General features: G+C 35.9%; 1 protein-coding gene across 2 annotated transcripts in view; it reads left to right on the forward strand.

Moving 5' to 3' along the window:
• LOC138693724 (protein IWS1 homolog) overlaps positions 1–21,344 on the forward strand; it is a 57,065-nt gene that overhangs the window by 7,548 nt on the left and 28,173 nt on the right. The window contains exons 4-6 of one of the 2 annotated variants that reach the window (XR_011330413.1): positions 3,851–3,940; positions 4,238–4,327; positions 6,694–6,952. The gene's annotated coding sequence lies outside the window, so the exon portion shown is untranslated. The remainder of the gene's footprint in view (positions 1–3,850; positions 3,941–4,237; positions 4,328–6,693; positions 6,953–21,344) is intronic. The other variant, XR_011330414.1, reaches the window with a different exon arrangement.

Genomic DNA, 21,344 nt, shown 5'->3' on the forward strand with positions numbered 1-21,344 from the left:
ATAATTCAATTTCTGTAGTAATAATAATAATAATAATAATAATAATATTAATAATAATAATCCGTCACGCCACAGACCTTGAAGGGTCCAGGCCACCAGCCGGCTGCTGGCCTCACGTTCACATGCCGAAGCAAAGGTGGACGATCATCCAATCAGAATGGAGGTATCGTGTGGTTAACACGCTGACCTCCCAACCGTTATAGGTCGCTTTCGCCACTGGATTTCGCCATCTTTCGTAACCCCCAAGTTCATCACGATTCTAGATGGGCACCGATGCCATACACTGGCCGAAATTTCATGAGAAAATTTCTTTCCCCATGAGGACTCGAACCAGCGCGCATTCCATAACGCGACTTCTAGGCTGGATGCCTTAGACCACAACGCCACGGCGAAGGTCTCATTTTCTGTTTTAGTTTTCCTGTCATAGTTCAAGTACTGTAGATCTATATTTGTGTAGTTTAACTATACAGAATAGCAATCTCAATATTTTTCCAAACAGTGTTATATCCGTTCCGGTAATAGATTCACCTACTGGAAACTAGTAGATCTACTTCAAAGTTTCTCAAATTGTTATATATTTGGTTCTAACCTGTCCCGCGGTTACAAATTTCCCTTCACCCCTACATGATCAGAAAATTGTAGACCAGATATTTTTGACACACTATATTTAGAAGCCATCTGTAAATAAAAGATTAGGGATCAATTAATTTCATTTCTTAAATAAAATTCGAAATTACTTTTATTTCATTTCATTAAATTTATTTTTCTTTAAGGATATACGTGCTTTAGAAGCAACTTTACTATGTGCTTGAACTTTCAATTCACGTACATAGTGTCTACTACTCATTTATCATGTTCATTGCATTCGCTAACAGTCATTTTCTTCTTCTTATACTTCTTCTTCTTCTTCTTCTTCTTCTTCTTCTTCTTCTTCCGCCCCGTTGGGTTCGCCTCGCTCCGTCCAGACTCTCCAGGATTCCCGGTCCCTGCTCATTTTCTTCATTTCTGCCAATGTCTTGCCTCTCTTTCTTCCTATTCTTACCACTGTATCTTCCCAGTTTATCCTTGGCCGTCCCCTACCTCTTCTTCCCTCCACTCTCATTTCCATTACTTGCTTCAGTCATCCTGTTTGCATGTCCAAGCCATTTTAGTTGTTTTTCTTCTATTTTATTTATTAATGGTTTGTCTTGTTTTGCCTCTTCTCTTATTTGTTCGTTCCTAATCCTATTTTTCTTGGTCTTTCCCATCATTCTTCTTTAATATTTCATTTCAACTGCTGTTATTCTAGTTCGATGTTTATCCTGTAAAGGTAAGCTTTCTGTTCCATATTGTAATATTGGAGCTATTATTGATTGAAATACTTGCATTTTTGTCTTACTAATCTCCTCCTTTCCCACAATTGTATTATTTATTCCGTAATATGCGTTTACTGCTTTCTTAATTCGGTTTAGTATTTCTTGATCTATTTTTCCATCGCTACTTATTATTGTTCCCATGTATTGGTAGTTCTCAACTTTCTGCAAATGTAGATGGTTATATCTGATGTTCAGTTGGTCATTCTGACTATCTTCTTTCGATATCTTCATCACTTTACTCTTATCCATATTTATCTTCATCCCCTTTCTCTCCAATTCTTCATACCATTCTCCTAGTGCATGCTGTAATCTATCCCTGGTGTCGGCTATGAGAAGTATGTCATCCGCGTATAATAGCGCTTGTATGTATACCAGTCTCAAATTCCAGCTTCCTATTTTTGTTCTTCTTTTACAGATCTTATGTATTTCGTCCACGAATATCAAGAAGAGTAGTGGTCTTTGACTATCTCCCTGCTTTACTCCTTTCTTCATTGCAAATTCTCCTGAAAGTTCCCCGTCTATTCTTACTATTCCGATTGGGTTTTCATAGACGCTTTTAATGGCATTAGCCAATCTTATTGGTATCTTCTTCGTCTCTAGTACTTGCCATATGTTTTCCATAGGTACCTACTGTATCAAATGCTGCTTTCAAGTCTATGAAAGCTAGGAACGTGTCTTTATTTTTCTCAATTCTTTTTCCTATTATTTTTCGTAATGTGTATATATATAGTCCTAAGTGTGTCTATTTTCTCCGAATGCTGCCTGTTCTTCTTCTATTTCCTGTTCCACCGTTCTTCTTAATCTTCTTTCCAGCACTCTGGTATACGACTGATGGCATAGCTACTTATAGTTCTGTAGTTTTCACACACATTCCTGTTGTCCTCCTTGTGAGTAGGTATTACTATATTCTTTCTCCATTCTGTTTAGTATCTTATTCTCATTCCAAACCTTCTGGCATAACAACGTTATAATTTAGTTCATTGTCTTTCCTCCGTACTTAAGGGAAGAGGATGGTATTTTTTGGTGAAAAATGAGTAAATTAAAAAAAAATCTTCAAAATACTCTGTGATATATGTGGAATGCATAGCATAACATCTTGTGGGTATTTGTGCCCTTATCGGATGTTGAGTCGCCATTTTTAAACTTCCTGCGTTATGGATTTTTAAATCACTCGCCCACTTTTATTGTTGTTTCCGGTAAATTACATTTTCAAAAAAAATTGTTTTTTTCTTTAAAATACTCTTTGATATGTATGGAATGCATTGCATAATATTTTGTGGGTATTTGTGCTCTTATCGCATGTTGAGACTCATTTTTAAACTTCCTGCGCTATGGATTTTTAAATCACATGTCCACTTTTATCGGTTTTGGATATAATTTCTGAACTATTAAAGATACATGCATGAAATTTATAACACACATTCTTTAGACTATTAGGAAAAGTTTCTCTGTAACAGAATTTTGTTAATTGATTTCATTTAAAAAATACGTCCGTTTGTTTGCAAGAAAGGAAATCAGAAAATTGTTATTAAATTTTAATTGTTTATTTTACAAACGTAGGGACTAATATCAAAATTCTGTTACAGACATTTTATACAACATGCTTTTGCAAATATATTGCAAAAAAAGTTTGAATCTATCTTTAAAAACGGTTTAGATATATCGGTTTAGTACAATCCTGTATTGGGTATATTTTTTTTTCAAATTTGGGCCCCCAAATAATTTTTTTCAAAATATTTATATTTGGTTGAGTTCCTAAAGCTATGAGCTCTCTACATACAAAAAATTGATATTTTACACCAAATAGGAAAAAAGTTAAAAAAAATACCATCCTCTCCCCTTAATTAGTTCTGATGTTATATCATCTATTCCGGGTGCTTTCCCGTTTTTTAATCCATCTATTGCAATTTCTATTTCTATTTGGTCTATATTGCCTTCTCTCCATTGATCTTCTATTTCGGGATATGGTCCATACAATATCTCTTGAGTTTCTTGTTCTTCTTCTTCTTCTTCTTCATCTTCTTCTTCTTCTTTTCCTCCTTCTCTGAATTTATTTTTATAATATTTCCTCCATATCTCTAATAGTTCTTTCTTATCTGTATATATTTTGTTTCCTTCCCTTATTAATCTTATTCTTTTACCGTATTTTCCTCTTAGTGCCTTAACTTTTTTCCAGAATCGTCTGTTACTCTTTTCTTTAGCATCTTTTTCTATTTCGTTCCCAAATTCTTCCCATGCTTTAGCTTTTGCTTCCTTCACTGTCCTTTTAACGTTATTTCGTTCTTCTACATATCTTTGTCTATCTTCCTTTCTTTCTCTTCTACTTTGTATATAATTTTTCCATGCTTCTTTCTTTTTCTTCACTTTCTCTTTTACTTCCTCGTTCCACCATGGGGTTTTCTTCGTTTTAGTATTTATTATTGTTTCCCCGCATACTGCCTTTGTACAATCATTTTATTACGAAGATCAAACCACAGAATTATATTGTATTTTAGATGGACTCATCAACGTGCGGAGGTACCACAGTGACGGAGACATACCAGCCAACCTGAAGACACAGTGGAGTGGAGTCGGTCTTTCAGAAGGTACAGTAAATGTTTACATTCTGAAGTTGTGTCGCTTTCAGCTACGAACATGTTCGAATTTTACTGTAAATAAAAGAATAGGGATAAATTAGTTTCATTTTTTAAATAAAATTCGAAATTACTTTTATTTCAGTTCATTGCATTTATTTTTCTTTAAGGCGATAGTAGTAACTTCACTATGGACTTCAACTTTTGATTCACGTACATAGCGTCTACTACCTATTTATCCTGTTCATTACATTCACTAACAATCATTTTATTACGAAGATTAAAACACAGAATTATATTGCATTTCAGACAGACTCGACAACGAACCCAGGTACCACGACGAAGATAGCAGTACATCCAGCATCTATATAGTGTACAGCAGATCCAGTCTTTTAGAAGGTATAGTATCCATGTTTAATAGAATGCATAAGTCTGCACACACTGTTAGCTATATACATTAAGGATATTTTAAAATGTTGGATGATTAATCACCCCTTTTATTATATTAGTGGTCCTCATTTAATAACTGGTGTTTTTAATATCTTATTCACTTTCTTTTGTTTTATTATGACTATGTCCATAGTATTTGTAAGAATACTTATAAGTAGAGCCCGGAATTTTAGGTGCTAAAAGTTGAGAATGACACTGAGTGTAGATGAATAGAAGTAGAGCCCGTAAGGAGGGTTTTAAGCTTAGTTCACAAGAGTCTGATATGTGATATTAGACAACAGAGTCAGAAGGACTGAGCAATGGACCTTGTAAACCGTGCGCTAATTTGTAAGTGGGATTGAGAGGATTAAAAGACCTTTAATGATACCAAAGGGAAAATACTGAATGACAAGAATGGCATCTCAAAGAAGTGGAGGCATGGCAATGATAAATCGTGTGCTAGTGTGTAAATGGTAGTTAAAAGGATTAGAGACCTTTATCGATAGCGAAGGGAAAATATTGAATGACATCTCAAAGAAGTGGGGGCATGGCTTCTATATTAATGAACTATAGTGAGGAACAATATTAACTTTCAGCACCTAAAACCTCTGGTCCCTACATTTGACTTTAATAAAATATAATAAAATAAAATAAAACAAAATAAAATAAAATCGAATCTAATCTAATATAAAAAATGGGGCCATAAACGCAAGAAGAAGTTATGCAAGAACTCAGTCTGGAATCAGTACTTATTTCATACAGAAATATCAGAACAACTGGATGAGCCATTTACGATGTATGAGATCCCACAGAATCCCAAAAGCTATGTTTCACTATGAACCCCATGGGAAGAGATCTCTGGGACATCCCAGAAAGAGTTGGGGAGAAAATTCTTCTTTATTATGAGATAATAATACACCACATGACCTAATACTTGTACGGATGATGATGATGATGAAGTCAGGTAGGTAGAGGTGTTTTGAATGCTTCTTGTTGTATAGTAGCACAATGGAACAAAAGCATAGTGTGGTTGTTTTGGTTTTTCCACACCCATACTGCATATGCATGGAATTTCCCGCCATCAAGTACAGTTAAGAGAAAAATCTTATATGCCGACAAACAATTCAGAATATTATTGTTTTTACAAAATATGCTAATTTTGGACATTGTGCCACAAAATAAGCAAAATATGCTACATTGCATGCTAAATAGTTTATTGTATACAGGAACGCTTGAAGTATGCAAAAATATTGTGGCACCATGTTGAAAGACCTGGCACGTGTCCTGCAGAAGGGAGGACGCGCGAGAAGGCAGGCACGAGGAGAGGAGAGAGAAAGCGGGGGGCGCTGGGCTGTGCGAGGTGAAGGGGGAAAAGAAGCAGCGAGAAACAGATTGTACCCGAAATCGAAGTTTCGCGAAGTATGACCTAACAAAATAAAAGCGCGAGCAGTTCAGAACAACGAGTCAGTTTTTTGTGAAGCAGCCGTGAGCGAGCAAGGAAGCCAGCCTTCGAGACCGGTGCTCAATGCGAAGAAGAGCCGCAAAGCCAGTTTGGTTCGGACAGCGAGTTCAGTTTGTGAATCGGCAGCGTCCAGACAGAAGCAACGCGTCCGGGAGTGTTGGATTCGACACGCGAGTGAACTTGAGTAACTGTGGCAATGTCGAAGCGGAAGCAACGCGTCCGGGAGTCTTTAGTTCGACGTGAGTGAACTCGAGTAACTGTGGCAGCATCAGGCGGAAGCAACGCTTCAGGGAGTCTTGGGTTCGGCGTTCAGTGAACTTTATCTGCAAGTCTTGAGTTCGAAGTTCAGTGGACTGTCTCTGGAAGTCTTGGGTTCGATATACTGTGAACTTGAGTGAATGAAATAGAAGAACTGGCCAAGGCAAACGAAGTGTGAACTGAGAACTAACAGTTTTGTTTTGTAAATAGTGCTTTGTGAACATTAGTTGAGATTAGGAGTACATTGTTGTTCTAAGTAATCCACGTGAATTGGTATTGTCGTCTGTGGAATGCAATAACGAATACTGTGTTGCTGTGTGGAGTGGAATACCCATTGTTGACGGGTGTGTTTAAAGCCAGAAATAAAAAGTCATTATCGTTGTGAATAAAAGTAACATTATTGTTGAAGTTAAAGTCACAATATGTACAATTAATTTTTAATATTCTTCATTACAGTCGTTCAAAACCTGCATAAAATGATTTTGTATGACTTGCAAATGGGCAGTAAAAATATGCAAATGCATACGAATCCTCGCCCCAATAACATGACATTCATTGAATGTCTGTGAATGCAATGACACATGGTTAATGATCAAGTTTATTTTGCTTCTTGCAGAGTTCGTTGAAAACATCAAGGACAGGCCAGATCTCTTGAGGGAAATGATTTGCCGCATGCCAGATGCCATTCCAGCTCCCATGGAGCACCTATCATCATCATCATCATCATCATCATCATCATCATCATCATCATATTCATCATTATTTTCATCATCATCATCATCATCATCATCAGAAGAAGAAGAAGAAGAAGAAGAAGAAGACGAAGAAGAAGTAAAAGATGAGGAGAGAAAAACGTCCTGCTGGTCCTTGTTGAGGTCAGTATTTCGTCGCATTTTTAGGCGTAGGAGGCGTAGGTAGTTATAAATTTTATGTCTAAGAGCCATTTTCAGAAAGATCACCCTCGGCGTGTTCTTATATTTCCTTCACCACTTGTCCATACTTAAGCAATTCTGTTACATTAATATTCAATTATTTGGACTCCTTAATGTCACCAATCATTTAATCTTTCATTTTGTTTGGCGGCCTTTTTCTTTATGTGCTAAAAATGTGTCTGCATCTCACGCTCCATCCCTTGCTTGCATTCAATGTGGCGGTAATTAAGCACGTGTGGTCGCATTTTCCATTTAATTCTTTTGTTTCCCGATAGGTACATCATGCTTAGAAATGTTTGGAGCTGTATATTATGAGTTATTCACATTTTTATGGCCAAGTAACAGGAAAGGGGTGTACTTTCTTCTTGGTTCTTATTTTTTTTTACACTTCCGTCCCAAGAAATCTGTTTGGTACTTTGTCTGAAATTACATTAAGAACTCCGCCCTAACTTGCCTTTTAATAGGAAAAACATGATCAAACAATTTGAAATGTTTTTTCTAAACTCAATGATTGATGGTAAAATCATGACCGCTTAATCAAGCCGAACAGTCGAGGGCTCAGAATAAAAAGGTTCTATCTACTGTTTTGTAAATTTTACAGAAGAGCATTTTTTAAGTTTGTCTAGAAATAAAATCAAAATGGAAAATATTTGTAATGACTACTCCGGTTTGTAGCTTCGTAAATGAGTTGTTTATCATTTCGTGAATCTAAAATGTTCGGAATAATATTATTTTATGTTGTACTGAGTTGAAATAAAATTGTTGTTTTCAAATAGAACCTTGTGTTTCCAAATTGTTGTGTTTGCAGTTTCAATTTTATTTTCATTAACATAGTAAACAAAAGGAATCGGTGATTTTTTTAAGATATAGTAAAATTCCCCATTTAGATCTTTTAACTTGGATTTTTACTTCGGAATATGTATGATAAAAATTTTCTTGTGTTGAATTTCAACGTACCTTGTTAACATGTTTCGACCTATTTTGGGTCATCTTCAGAACTGGTCGTTGTTGGTCTTGGCGCTTCTTGTTTCCTGTGAGGGTGCGTTCGTAGTGTAGAGTCAAAGAGTGTATGTGTTTTGAAATTGAGTTGTGTGTTGAGAATATCGTTGGGGTGTGTTTTACTGTGTCTGTATATTTCATATTGTTCTAGTGTGTTGAGTTTCTGGCTTTTTGGTTGAATGTGCAGTATTTCCATGTCTGTGTTGATGTCTTTTTAGGTGTGGTAGGTATTTGTGGTGTGTTTTGCATATGAGTCATTCCACGTCAAATCGCACAAATTTAGCCTGGAATTGACTTTCATGTCTCCGATTTAGATAAAACAAATTTTACACATTCTGTGGATTGAAAAAATAAATACGGGTTTTATTATTGTTGTCTATATCGATTATTGTAGTAGATATGTGTTATCAAAGATTCTGAAATAGGTCGCGCATCATTATTGTTAAACGTGATCATCTCCACTAATAATCATCACAGAGATTTGCTCTTTGTCTAAATTTGAAGGTGACAGTACACATTTTATTCTTCGCATAATAATATAAAAATATAAGTTTGTTAACTTTGTTTTAAAAAACATTTAAATGTATAAAAATATGTTTTAATGGCAGCGACTTACTTTAAAATTACAGAAAAAATCCTTAAATACCTTGAAATTATTTTAACCGCCCTTAAAAAAATCAGAACTCTACTTCGAGCCGTTGAAGAATAATTAAATGGCTCACCAAGCTGCGCATCTTGAGGTCGCGGGCTGCATAAGTACTGTTGCAAGATGATGTGCAGGTGCAGCTCCGGGTGAGAGTCATGTGACCACTTTACACTGTTCCACGTTCAGAATATCACTCTTTACGTAATTTACATAACACAGTACTGTATTTAAGTATTGTTTTTGTAAAATGTACACTTGTGAAAATAACTACAGTTTACACAACACTGGACTTTTAAAACTAATCAACTACAACCAATATCAATTCTATTTAATGTCCACCACTTTGCTCTCACTTTGAAGGGAATAGTTTTTTATCATAGCCTGAGATTTTGTCAGTGGAATAAAAGAATGAAGTTGTAAGGTACCTCGCACCACTTTTGCTTGTTGGTATCTTGAGTAGAAAATATTGCTATGTTTTTTGTGTTCACTAATGGTAAAAAATTTAAAAGCAATATTAGAAATGTTTTTCTAATGTTTTTGTCCAAGGTCAGATTCTTGTCATTCGATACAGTATGTGTAGCACCACTGGCGCACCGTGAACACATCTTCAAAAAATTATTTTTAAAGTTATTTCTTACTCGAAATCAATCTGAAACCAACGTAGTTCTATGTAAAATATAATAGATTGTGCGTATATTTTTTTGCGTTTTTAAAGTAAGCTGTTATAAAAAAAATATTAAATTATGTTTAAAAAGTGACCCTCTAAAGCAACCCCATTTGTATTTCAAATTATACTTAAAAGAAGTAATATAATAGCTCATTTCTTCCCATTTCAGATGGCACCAACACTCAATGTCTATGATGCATAGAATCTTAACAATGAGCATTTTCATACTGCGTCGTGGATGAATTTGTCATATAATTAAAAGAGTATAAATAGTAAAATTTTAAAGTATGATCCCAGAAAAAATTACAGACCTCCTATTTTGATCTGCACAACATATTTTAGAAGATTTAAGCAAATACTAAATGGTCACGTTTTGTATACAGGTGTTTGATTTGACATGCACACAACACAACACAATACCTACTAGGAATTATTGTTAGATAAATTAAAGGGAAACTGCTAAGTGTGGAATGGACATTACGTGCTTTTAGAACTAGAGGTTATCTGTTTATTTACGTAAAGTAACACCGCACCACTGATAATGTATTAGTCACTCTCGCTGCTGCTGTCGCAGCTGCATGCTCCGGCGCGCGGTCTCACTCAATCCGAGCCTTCCAACCCGAACACACCATCGGTAAATTATTTGCACAGCGACTTCTGATTCGAATAGAGTTCTAAAACCAACGCAGTTCTACGTAAAACATTTCAAAGAATATAATGATATTTTTTCCCCTTTTTTGGAAGTAAGTCCCTGATATATGAAAACGTATTTAAAAAATATAATCCCCTAAAAGGGGCCCATTTTATAATTTGATTGAACACTAAAAATTAGTATATAATACTGCAATTATTGCACTTTAAAATGATATAAATACGAAATTTCTACGATTTATAGAATCTTCAGTATAACCATTTTCATAATACGTTGCATCCAAATTTACGGAAAATGTAACATTTAATAAATGACTAAATAATTGTGTCAGTCCGAAAAAATTACACATGGGTTATTTAATTTCATCAATAGAATATATATAAAAAAATTGGAGAAAATATTAAGTTGTCATGTTTTGTAGGTGTTCGATTTGACATGGAATGACTCATATGTGGAGGTGTTTTGTAATTTTGTTATGGCTGTGATGTGTTCTTTGTAACGTGTTTGAAATGATCTGCCTGTCTGTCCTATGTAGAAGTTATTGCAGGTGTTACATTTGAGTTTGCATACGCCTGTGTGGTTGTAGCCTATTTGTTTGTTTGAATTTTTACTTCATTTTTTTTTAAATTCCTATAAGTGAATTAATAAATTCAAAGAGAATGCTGTTCAATCATATGTACAAATTAATTTGAATTAAGTAATCATATCCTACTACTCAAAAAACAAAATTTATACATGGATAACTTTCAATCAAATGCGTAAACTAGTCGTATTGCCACATTAAGACTTATTAAACTTCAATGTGTCTACTGTATACAGATGAAAAATTATTCAAGTATACTGATTGTGTTAGTATATATTACGAATCAATTTAATGAATCACAGATTATGTACTTAAATGTGTTACGTAACTCGGAGAATATGCTGTGAGTTACTACTTTTAATGTAGGTAGTGTGCTTTATGTATACTAAATGAAAGATTTCAAATTAAATCTAGTGAATACAGGGATAAATACTTAGGAAACATTTGTCTGAACCATTCTTAAATTCTAAAAAATTTTTTTTCGAATCATTTTAGAACTTATTGCAGGTAATTAGTCCTAATTTTACTATATTATATAAGTGAATTGAAATTTAAACACGTGTGTACATATAAGGATGTTATAATTTGCAACATGAATATGAATTATGTACTTTAATATATTGCGTAACTCAAATCATGAGATTGCAAATTTTCTTTTTATATATTACTAGCTGAAAGTACCCGGCGTTGCCCGGGTTTTCCTTTCTGCTTCTGTTTTCAAATGAACTGTTTGTTAAATTTTCGAAAATTTCGGAAACCCAACTATGGACAACCAAAACGAATTGTTTTACTAAGCTTTCCTCGCACATAAAGATGAATCTTTACTTAACTTCACTTACATAAATTAATACTCCTTAGCCAAATGCCTGCCAGGTTTAACTAAATTTAAAACAATTGTAGATCAGGCACCGAAAAGAAAATATTTCATCATGTGCCTGAAGTTCAACTTTGTTTTAAATTTATATATTTATTTGTTTTGTTTTTTTATCTCTGCCGGTCAGTTACCACTAAATTTTAAGTGCTTTATCTTAGTCGTGGCTGTCAGCGTATTAAACACCATTCATTTTCCTGCTGTCTCCTTTCCTCCCCGCCACAAATGTGACGTTGTACAGATTCAGAGAAAAAATAATTATAAGATCTGTACATTTAACTGAAGCTGTGCTGACATACATTTCACGTAATTTCATGTCTATGTGTGCTTTCACTTGAACTTCAGAGACAGCTGATGGTAATTAGAGAATTCCCTTGTTCCCAGTCTGAATCGTTGGGGTGCCATCGTGAGCCTAAATTTATCTATCGGTCGTACCAAAGAATCAATATATACGTATGTAATTCAATTTATATTGGAATACTTTTTACCCCTTGACAGCTGTACGCCCGCTTATATGATACCAGGGCTTTTTAAAATATGACTTAAGATATAATATCTAACAAATTTAGAACATATTAAATATATACTTACTTACTTACTTACAAATGGCTTTTAAGGAACCCGAAGGTTCATTGCCGCCCTCACATAAGCCCGCCAGCGGTCCCTATCCTGTGCAAGATTAATCCAGTCTCTATCATCATACCCCACCTCCCTCAAATCCCTTTTAATATTATCTTCCCATCTACGTCTCGGCCTTCCTAAAGGTCTTTTTCCCTCCGGTCTCCCAACTAACACTCTATATGCATTTCTGCATTCGGCCATACGTGCTACATGTCCTGCCCATCTCAAACGTCTGGATTTAATGTTCCTAATTATGTCAGGTGAAGAATACAATGCGTGCAGTTCTGTGTTGTGTAACTTTCTCCATCCTCCTGTAACTTCATCCCGCTTAGCCCCAAATATTTTCCTAAGCACCTTATTCTCAAACACCCTTAACCTATGTTCCTCTCTCAAAGTGAGAGTCCAAGTTTCACAACCATACAGAACAACCGGTAATATAACTGTTTCATAAATCTAACTTTCAGATTTTTGGACAGCAGACTGGATGATAAGAGCTTCTCAACCGAATAATAACACTTTTATTTTATATACAGAATCCAGATAGAGTATAATTTTGCAAGAAGTCATTGTTCAGCATAAATAATAATATTCTGAAAGACATCCTATGTTATAGAAAATTAAGTCACCGTTCTTTCCACAACACTTGACATACTACACTGGCAACCTGATTACACAGATAAAATTTCGCAATAACACATTATTGGACATGAGCAATATTATTTTGAAAGATATATATTTTAGAATTAAGTAGTAGCTTATATCGAAATGATAGCCGTCCAAATCTTGGATTTAAAATATCGGCATCCCAATCAATTCAAATGAACAAAAATAAAGAAAATGTAAATTAATGTCTTATTTTCAGTGGGCTTACGTATATTCACATACTACATTAGGAACATGACAAAAGTCTCATTGATATGCATACAATTCGTTTTCCCGTCTTTTGTATAAATATGTATATATGTTTAGGTGTGCTCACTTGAAAGCAAGTTACGCAATTATTGACAATATGAAAAACACGGAGATTTAGGTGAATGTCTGCAAATTTGAGCGACTATCCTTGAGCTTTATTTTACTACGATCATTACGAATGCTAGTTGCACTGAAATGGCAGTTGCTTAAAAATCGAATGGCATGTTACTGGCTATCATAAGAATATGTGGGATAAAAACATATTTTCCTTTCGTTTTGCCACTTAATACTGTCACTTCTATTACGTTTGTCATCAGTTTTTTCACACCAATTCCTGTTCCATTGCATAGTTCTTGTGGATCAATATTTCGCAATAGTACTATTGGTGATTCAGTATTAAGTATTAAATTATGTGTTGGCAATCCTTGTGATTTCAAAGAATTTAAGAATTCAGTTTGAAAAACACAGTCTGCTCACTATCCACAACTGTCTCGAGAAACACATAATACGGATCTGGACTGCATAAGGATACTTACTGCATGAATAAATTGTCTATATTTTGGCCTTAATGACGTATCTACAATGTTATTTTATATCGTTTTGCTTTTTCCATGGCCTCATGAAAGTCGATGTTTAATACAACAGACAATAATAAAGAACAATTGACTATAGAAGATTGCATTTCAGTATTATACATGAATGTTTGATCGTATTTATTTTTATTTTTACTTTTTTAATCAATTTAGCGTCCATTTTAACAATTTTAATATAGCCTATGTTCTTCTCCTGGTTATGAATGTTAAATGTGCAAACTTTGGTACATATTGGCCAAAGCGTGTAGATTTGTATAGGGAACATACATACATACGTACGTACATACCTACATTCACTTTTATATATTAGATGTAGTGTGCTTTGTTATATATAATATGTTGACTGTGAGATTTCAAATTAAATGTGGTGAATACATGTATGGGTACTAAGAGAATTTAACAATTCTGGAAAACTTAGATGTAATGTGCCTTGTTTTACTGTGTTACCTGTGTGTTATAATATTTAAAAAAACACAAAGCCTATACATATATGGATGTAATCGCTTTTAATGTGAAATAGGCGGCTTTTGTTGGGCAGGTAAAGTTGTTATATCCCAATACGTTTTATGAAATATTATTCAATGAGTAGCCCAGATGCAAAACCAGCTAACTGCCAAAAAAATGAAAAATGAGATAATGGTAACCATGGTTTCAGTTCGTCATTAGCTACGTAATAAGCCATACATTCGGTTACAAATCCAACTCTAAACCCTTTAAATCTAGTAAATAAAATTGCATACGGTTGCAAAACCTGCTAAGTGTGGAGAGCTTAAGGATGCAATACCTGCTAACTGCACAATGCCATGTTTACTTTTGCAAAACCTGCTAAATGTCACTGAGACAACATGGCCATATTGAGTTACGGATGCAAACGCTGCTATTTCGATCCCCATAAGGATTACATTGAGCATACTAAAATAACGAATAAGATATTATTAGACGCTGATAATAAAGCTACATTTTGCTCGTATAGTTAAATTGACTATACTGCTGCATTTAAGACATCAGCTGAGAGATCCTTCCCGCGCTTTATCGGGGCCTTCTAACATTTTATGTTAAGTGTGTTGAAGTCTTGAAGTGGTTACTGTGATTATCTTGCAGTTTTTTCGACTTTTGCCGAAATGAGTGTGGATGGATATGGTGTATCCTGTTTCAATAACTCTGTTAGTGTTGAGGGAGAAGATATAGATGATGAAGAGAATGGTACCAGTGAAAAGGCGAATCCAAAAGTTTAAACAATAAAGGTAAACATTTCCAAAAGGACTACATTCCAATGGGTGTCATCCTTAAAGAAGCAAACATCAGGGACATTGAAAGACTTCTGGAATTGCACTTCCGGGAGGACTGGTTTCGGAAAGCAAAACCTGACCTTCTACACCGAAATGTTCAACCAGCAGCAAGACCTTGCTGTTGCAGACCTGAATGAAGATGGGGATGAACATACGGATGTAGTGGACTCCGAACTCATGGATGAGGAAGAACCGAACATTTTGTAAAGTGTTATATTACATTGATGTTTGTAGAAATTGCAACACCAAGAAGGATACTTGTGACAAATGAAATTGATATCACAGTTTAGATACATGACAATACACAAGGATTAGAATTACAGAACTGTACCTGATCTGTGACCGTGAGATTTCAGTATTGAGTGAAGTCTCCTTGCGCCGCAATCAGAGCTTCTAAGCGTCGTGGTATGGAATCAAAGAGTTCCTGGATATGTTCCTGGGGAATCTCCCTCCACGCAGTTTGTATGCGAGTCCACAAAGCGTCAAGAGTGTGGCTGGAGGACCATGACGAACAAGTTGCCGACCAACCATATCACAGACATGTTCGATGGGCGAAATGTCTGGCGAACGTGCAGGCCAGGAAAGCAGTGATACCCGTCGTTCTTCGAAGAAGACTTGCACAATCCTCGCCACATGTGACCGGAAATAGTCCTGCTGAAATATGGCATGTGGAGTTGCCTGAGGGAGGGGCAGTACCTCGGACTCTAAGACCTCTCTAATGTAGGGGTTGAAGTTCAGATTGTCCTGAATACGTAGGAAGCGAGATTGCATATTGTATCACACTAGGAACTTGTCCGCAATGCCGCTCAACAATGCAGGCTCTCAGACTGCGTTCACCATGGTAGCACTTAACGCGTATGTGACCATCACTGTAGGACAAGTTGAAGCGGGACTCGTACGAACACACTACATTTGGTACTCTGTTTTACACATCTCCCGAGTTTGGGGTCGTTCGGGCCATTTTTTCTGGGTGTTGCACTTTTCACAAACAGTAGTACATAAGGAAACCTTCAAACTATAACATTAGTATTCCGTTCTCCTTTTTTACTTTTTTATAGTACAATATTTGTGTATTTAATAATATTTAGGTATGTAACGAAAATAAGAATGTTCTCTTCTACCGTCAGTTTGTTTCCAAGTTAGTCTCGTCAGATAAACTGTTAACATTGATCAAATACCAGGTTTTGCAAACTAATGTATCGTTAATATGGCTACCTATAGAGTTGCAAATCCTGCTAACTGCTCTGTTCGGCTGCAAAACCTGCTATTTGCAAATTAATATACAATATAACTAATTACCTATTAATCATATATTTCTGAGCTGTAGGAAGACAAACTAAATATTTTTTCCCCATTATTTAAACTAGAAATCATGCCTCTAGCATCTGTGGTTAAGTTTTTACACAATTTTCCTCATTTGCCAAAATTCGTCTAACTTGCAAATAGCTGGTTTTGCAAATTGGCTACTCTGAGTAGCCCAGATGCAAAACCTGCTAACTGTAAAAAAATGAAAAATGAGATAATGGTAATCATGGTGTCAGTTCGTCATTAGCTACGTAATAAGCCATACATTCGGTTACAAATCCAACTCTAAACCCTTTAAATCTAGTAAATAAAATTGCATACGGTTGCAAAACCTGCTAAGTGTGGAGAGCGTAAGGATGCAATACTGCTAACTGCACAATGCCATGTTTACTTTTGCAAAACCTGCTAAATGTCACTGAGACAACATGGCCATATTGAGAGTTACGGATGCAAAAGCTGCTATTTCGATCTCCATAAGGATTACATTGAGCATACTGAAATAACGAATAAGATAATATTAGATGCTGATAATAAAGCTACTTTTTGCTCGTATAGTTAAATTGACTATACTGCTGCATTTAAGACATCAGCTTAGAGTTTCTGCCCGCGCTCTATCGGGGACTTCTAACCTTTTATGTTAAGTGTGTTGAAGTCTTGAAGTGGTTACTGTGATTATCTTACAGTTTTTTTCGACTTTTGCCGAAATGAGTGTGGATGGATATGGTGTATCCTGTTTCAATAACTCTGTTAGTGTTGGGGGAGAAGATACAGATGATGAAGAGAATGGTACCAGTGAAAAGGCGAATCCAAAAGCTTAAACAAAAAAAGGTAAACATTTCCAAAAGGACTACATTCCAATGGGTATCATCCTTAAAGAAGCAAACATCAGGGACATTGAAAGACTTCTGGAATTGCACTTCGGGTAGAACTGGTTTCGGAATGCAAACCTGACCTTCTGCACCGAAATGTTCAACCAGCAGCAAGACCTTGCTGTTGCAGACCTGACTGAAGATGAGGATGAACATACGGATGTAGTGGACTTCGAACTCATGGATGAGGAAGAACCGAACTTTTTGTAAAGTGTTATATTACATTGATGTTTGTAGAAATTGCAACACCAAGAAGGATACATGTGACTGAAATGAAATTGATATCACAGTTTAGATACATGACAATACACAAAGGATTAGAATTACAGAACTATACCTGATCTGTGACCGTGAAGCCTCCGTGCGCTGCAATCAGAGCTTCTAAGCGTCGTAGTATGGAATCAAAGAGTTCCTGGATATGTTCCTGGGGAATCTCCCTCCATGCAGTTTGTATGCGAGTCCACAAAGCGTCAAGAGTGGGTGCTGGAGGACCATGACGAACAAGTTGCCGACCAACCATATCCCAGACATGTTCAATGGGCGAAATGTCTTGCGAACGTGCAGGCCAGGAAAGCAGTGATACCCGTCGGTCTTCTAAGGAGACTTGCACAATCCTCGCCACATGTGACCGGAAATAGTCCTGCTGAAATATGGCATGTGGAGTTGCCTGAGGGAGGGGCAGTACCTCGGACTCTAAGACCTCTCTAATGTAGGGGTTGAAGTTCAGATTGTCCTGAATACGTAGGAAGCGAGATCGCATATTGTATCACACTAGGAACTTGTCCGCAATGCCGCTCAACAATGCAGGCTCTCAGACTGCGTTCACCACGGTAGCGCTTAACACGTATGTGACCATCGCTGTAGGACAAGTTGAAGCGAGACTCGTACGAACACACTACATTTGGTACTCTGTTTTACACATCTCCCGAGTTTGGGGTCGTTCGAGCCATTCTTTCTGGGTGTTGTTCTTTTCACAAACAGTAGTACATAAGTAAACCTTCAAACTATAACATTAGTATTCTATTCTCCTTTTTTACTTTTTTATAGTACAATATTTGTGTGTTTAATAATTCATTAATAGTAATAATTCATTAATAATAAATTCATTAATATTTAGGTATGTAACGAAAATAATAATGTTCTCTTCTAGAGTCAGTTTGTTTCTAAGTTAGTTTTGTCAGATAAACTGTTAACATTGATCAAATACCAGGTTTTGCAAACTAATGTATCGTTAATATGGCTGCCTATAGAGTTGCAAATCCTGCTAAATGCTCTGTTCGGCTGCAAAACCTGCTATTTGCAAATTAATGTACAATATAACTAATTACCTATTAATCATATATTTCTGAGCTGTATGAAGACAGACTAAATATTTTTTCCCCATTATTTAAACTAGAAATCATGCCTCTAGCATCTGTGGATAAGTTTTTACACAATTTTCCTCATTTGCCAAAATTCGTCCAACTTGCAAATAGCTGGTTTTGCAAATTGGCTACAATATGTATTACTGATTTGTTACTTACTTACTGGCTTTTAAGGAACCCGGAGGTTCATTGCCGCCCTCACATAAGCCCACCATCGCTCCCTTCCTGAGCAAGATTAATCCAGTCTCTACCATCATATCCCACCTCCCTCAAATCCATTTTAATATTATCTTCCCATCTAGGTCTCGACCTCCCCACAGGTCTTTTTCCCTCCGCCTCCAAACTAACACTCTGTATGCATTTCTGGATTCGCCCATACGTGCTATATGCCCTGCCCATCTCAAACGTCTGGATTTAATGTTCCTAATTATGTCAGGTGAGGAATACAATGCGTGCAGCTCTGCGTTGTGTAACTTTCTCCATTCTCCTGTAACTTCATCTCTCTTAATCCCAAATATTTTCCTAAGAACCTTATTCTCAAACACCCTTAATCTCTGTTCCTCTCACAAAGTGAGAGTCCACGTTTCACAGCCATACAGAACAACCGGTAATGTAACTCTTTTATAAATTCTAACTTTAAGATTTTTTGACAGCAGACTGGTTGATAAAAGCTTCTGAACCGAATAATAACAGGCATTTCCCACATTTATTCTGCGTTTAATTTCCTCCTGAGTGTAATTTATATTTGTTGCTGTTGCTCCTAGGTATCTGAATTTTTCGAACTTTCGAACGATAAATCTCTAATTTTTATAGTTCCATTTCGTACAATAAATAAATCATTATTATTATTATTATTATTATTATTATCATCATCATCATCATCATCCTTCACGAATTAGGCCTCTGTAGACCTGTTTCGGCCCCATATTATTACAATATTCTGGTCACGAGACATAATCATATACTTAGTCTTTTCGGGATTTACTTCCAACCCTATCACTTTACTTGCTTGAAGTAGAATTTCCGCGTTTTCCCTAATCGTTTGTGGATTTTCTCTTAACATATTCACGTCATCCGCATAGACAAGAAGCTGATGTAACCCGTTTAATTCCAAACCCTCTGTGTTATCCTGAACTTTCCTTATGGCATATTCTAGAGCGAAGTTAAAAAGCAAAGGTGATAGTGCATCTCCTTACTTTAGCCCGCAGTGAATTGGAAAATCATCAGGTGGAAATTACTGATTTGTTATGACTATGATTTCGGTGATGAATGAGGCCGGTGACATTCAGGAATGTTGTGGCTCGAATTTCCTGGCATTTGCCTTACGGTTGAGGGAAAACCCTGAAAAACCTCAACCGGGAAATTCAACCCGACCGGGAATCGAACCCGGGCCCCCTGCGTAAGAGACCAGCATGCTGACCGCTACACCACAGAGGTGGTCCAAATTTCTTTCTCTCATCGTTTTAATTATTCCTTCTGTCCATGTCAATTTTGGTATTTCCATCTTCCTTTTTCCCGTTGGAATCCATTCATACATTTTCTTCGGCAATCTATCTTCTGTCATTCTCTTCATATGACCAAACCATCTTAATTGTTTTGTTTTAATATAGTCTACAAGGATCCTTGTACTTTCATTTGTTCTCTTAATTTCCTTTAATCTAATACTATTATACACCGTGTACTTAAAAGAGTATAGCAGTTTATAGTCATCATATTATTATCACTCAGATGAGGAGTAGAAAGTTGTTTGTAACTCAAATGAAAGAGGAAGGAAGACAGTTTTAGCACAGTCTAGTATATATAGTCACGAAGCTCAATACGTAGTAAATATGCATCCATAGATAGTTGCTAACCACTAGGATCGCTAATATAGCCTCATTACAGACAATGCGAAATAGTCCGGCACAGTCTATTGTTCCTAGCATCCTCACAACTCAAGCTTCGTGACTGTATATACTAGACTGTGGTTTCAGTGTGCTTTTAGCATTGCCTGCTGGACCGCATCTTATGGCTGCGTAACTGCGTAAGTGTTCCTACAACATTGCCATGGATTTGAAAAAACTGCTATTTTACAAGCAGGAAGTTACCACCATACTGTCGTTAATTCGAACCGTGATTACCAGTAATCTCTTAGCTCGGTTACGGGAAGCATATATTTCTTCGTAAATATGTTTAAACTTGTTGAAATGTTTTATATCATTTTCAAACAGTGCCAACTGCGGTACATCAGGAAAAATGCGACATATACGACTCCACTATACCATATTATAAGGAAAAATATCATCTAACTTCGATCGAAGTTATTGGATTACTGTTTGGGGCTAGAGGGATCATCACAAAAAGATTATCGCGTTTTTGCAAGCAGTTTGGTCTAGGATAAACTCTTGTCACTGAAGTATCTCTGTCTGCAGTGAAGGGATCTATAAAAATTCTAAGAAACCATCTCTATAAGTAAATAGATTGATCTCTTTCCTATGGCGATCTGCTCACTTAAGTTGGGTCCTGCAACTAGTGCTGAATAGACTACTGTGATCATTTGATAGCAAATAGATACTAGGAAATTTTATGTTTCTTCTAGAATTAATGATGTTTTTTTAGTAGTTTTCAATTATTTATAATTAATTGTGTTATTTCTTTTTCTTTTCCTTCTCCATTGTTTTCTTTTTCTCCATTATAATTGTTTACGTACCATTTACTAAAAAAAAATAACAATTTTATAGTATGCTTTGTCTTCTAGGCAGCCTTTACTTGGAGGAAGCTCAATAAAATTTATTCAAAATATTACGTTAATTTATTTTAACAATATTTTTAGTAAACGCCTGAGGCAAGCATAGGCCTACCTTTATAATTGTATTTATCTTATACAAACCCGTTAATTAGAACTTGTGTTCATTTAGTTCATTTATGATGCTGCACTCCCGTCATAACCAGGATGAACAGCGTGAAAACAAATTTGACAGATAA

This window comes from Periplaneta americana, unplaced genomic scaffold (assembly GCF_040183065.1).
Source record: "Periplaneta americana isolate PAMFEO1 unplaced genomic scaffold, P.americana_PAMFEO1_priV1 scaffold_19, whole genome shotgun sequence".
NCBI classification, from domain to species: domain Eukaryota; kingdom Metazoa; phylum Arthropoda; class Insecta; order Blattodea; family Blattidae; genus Periplaneta; species Periplaneta americana.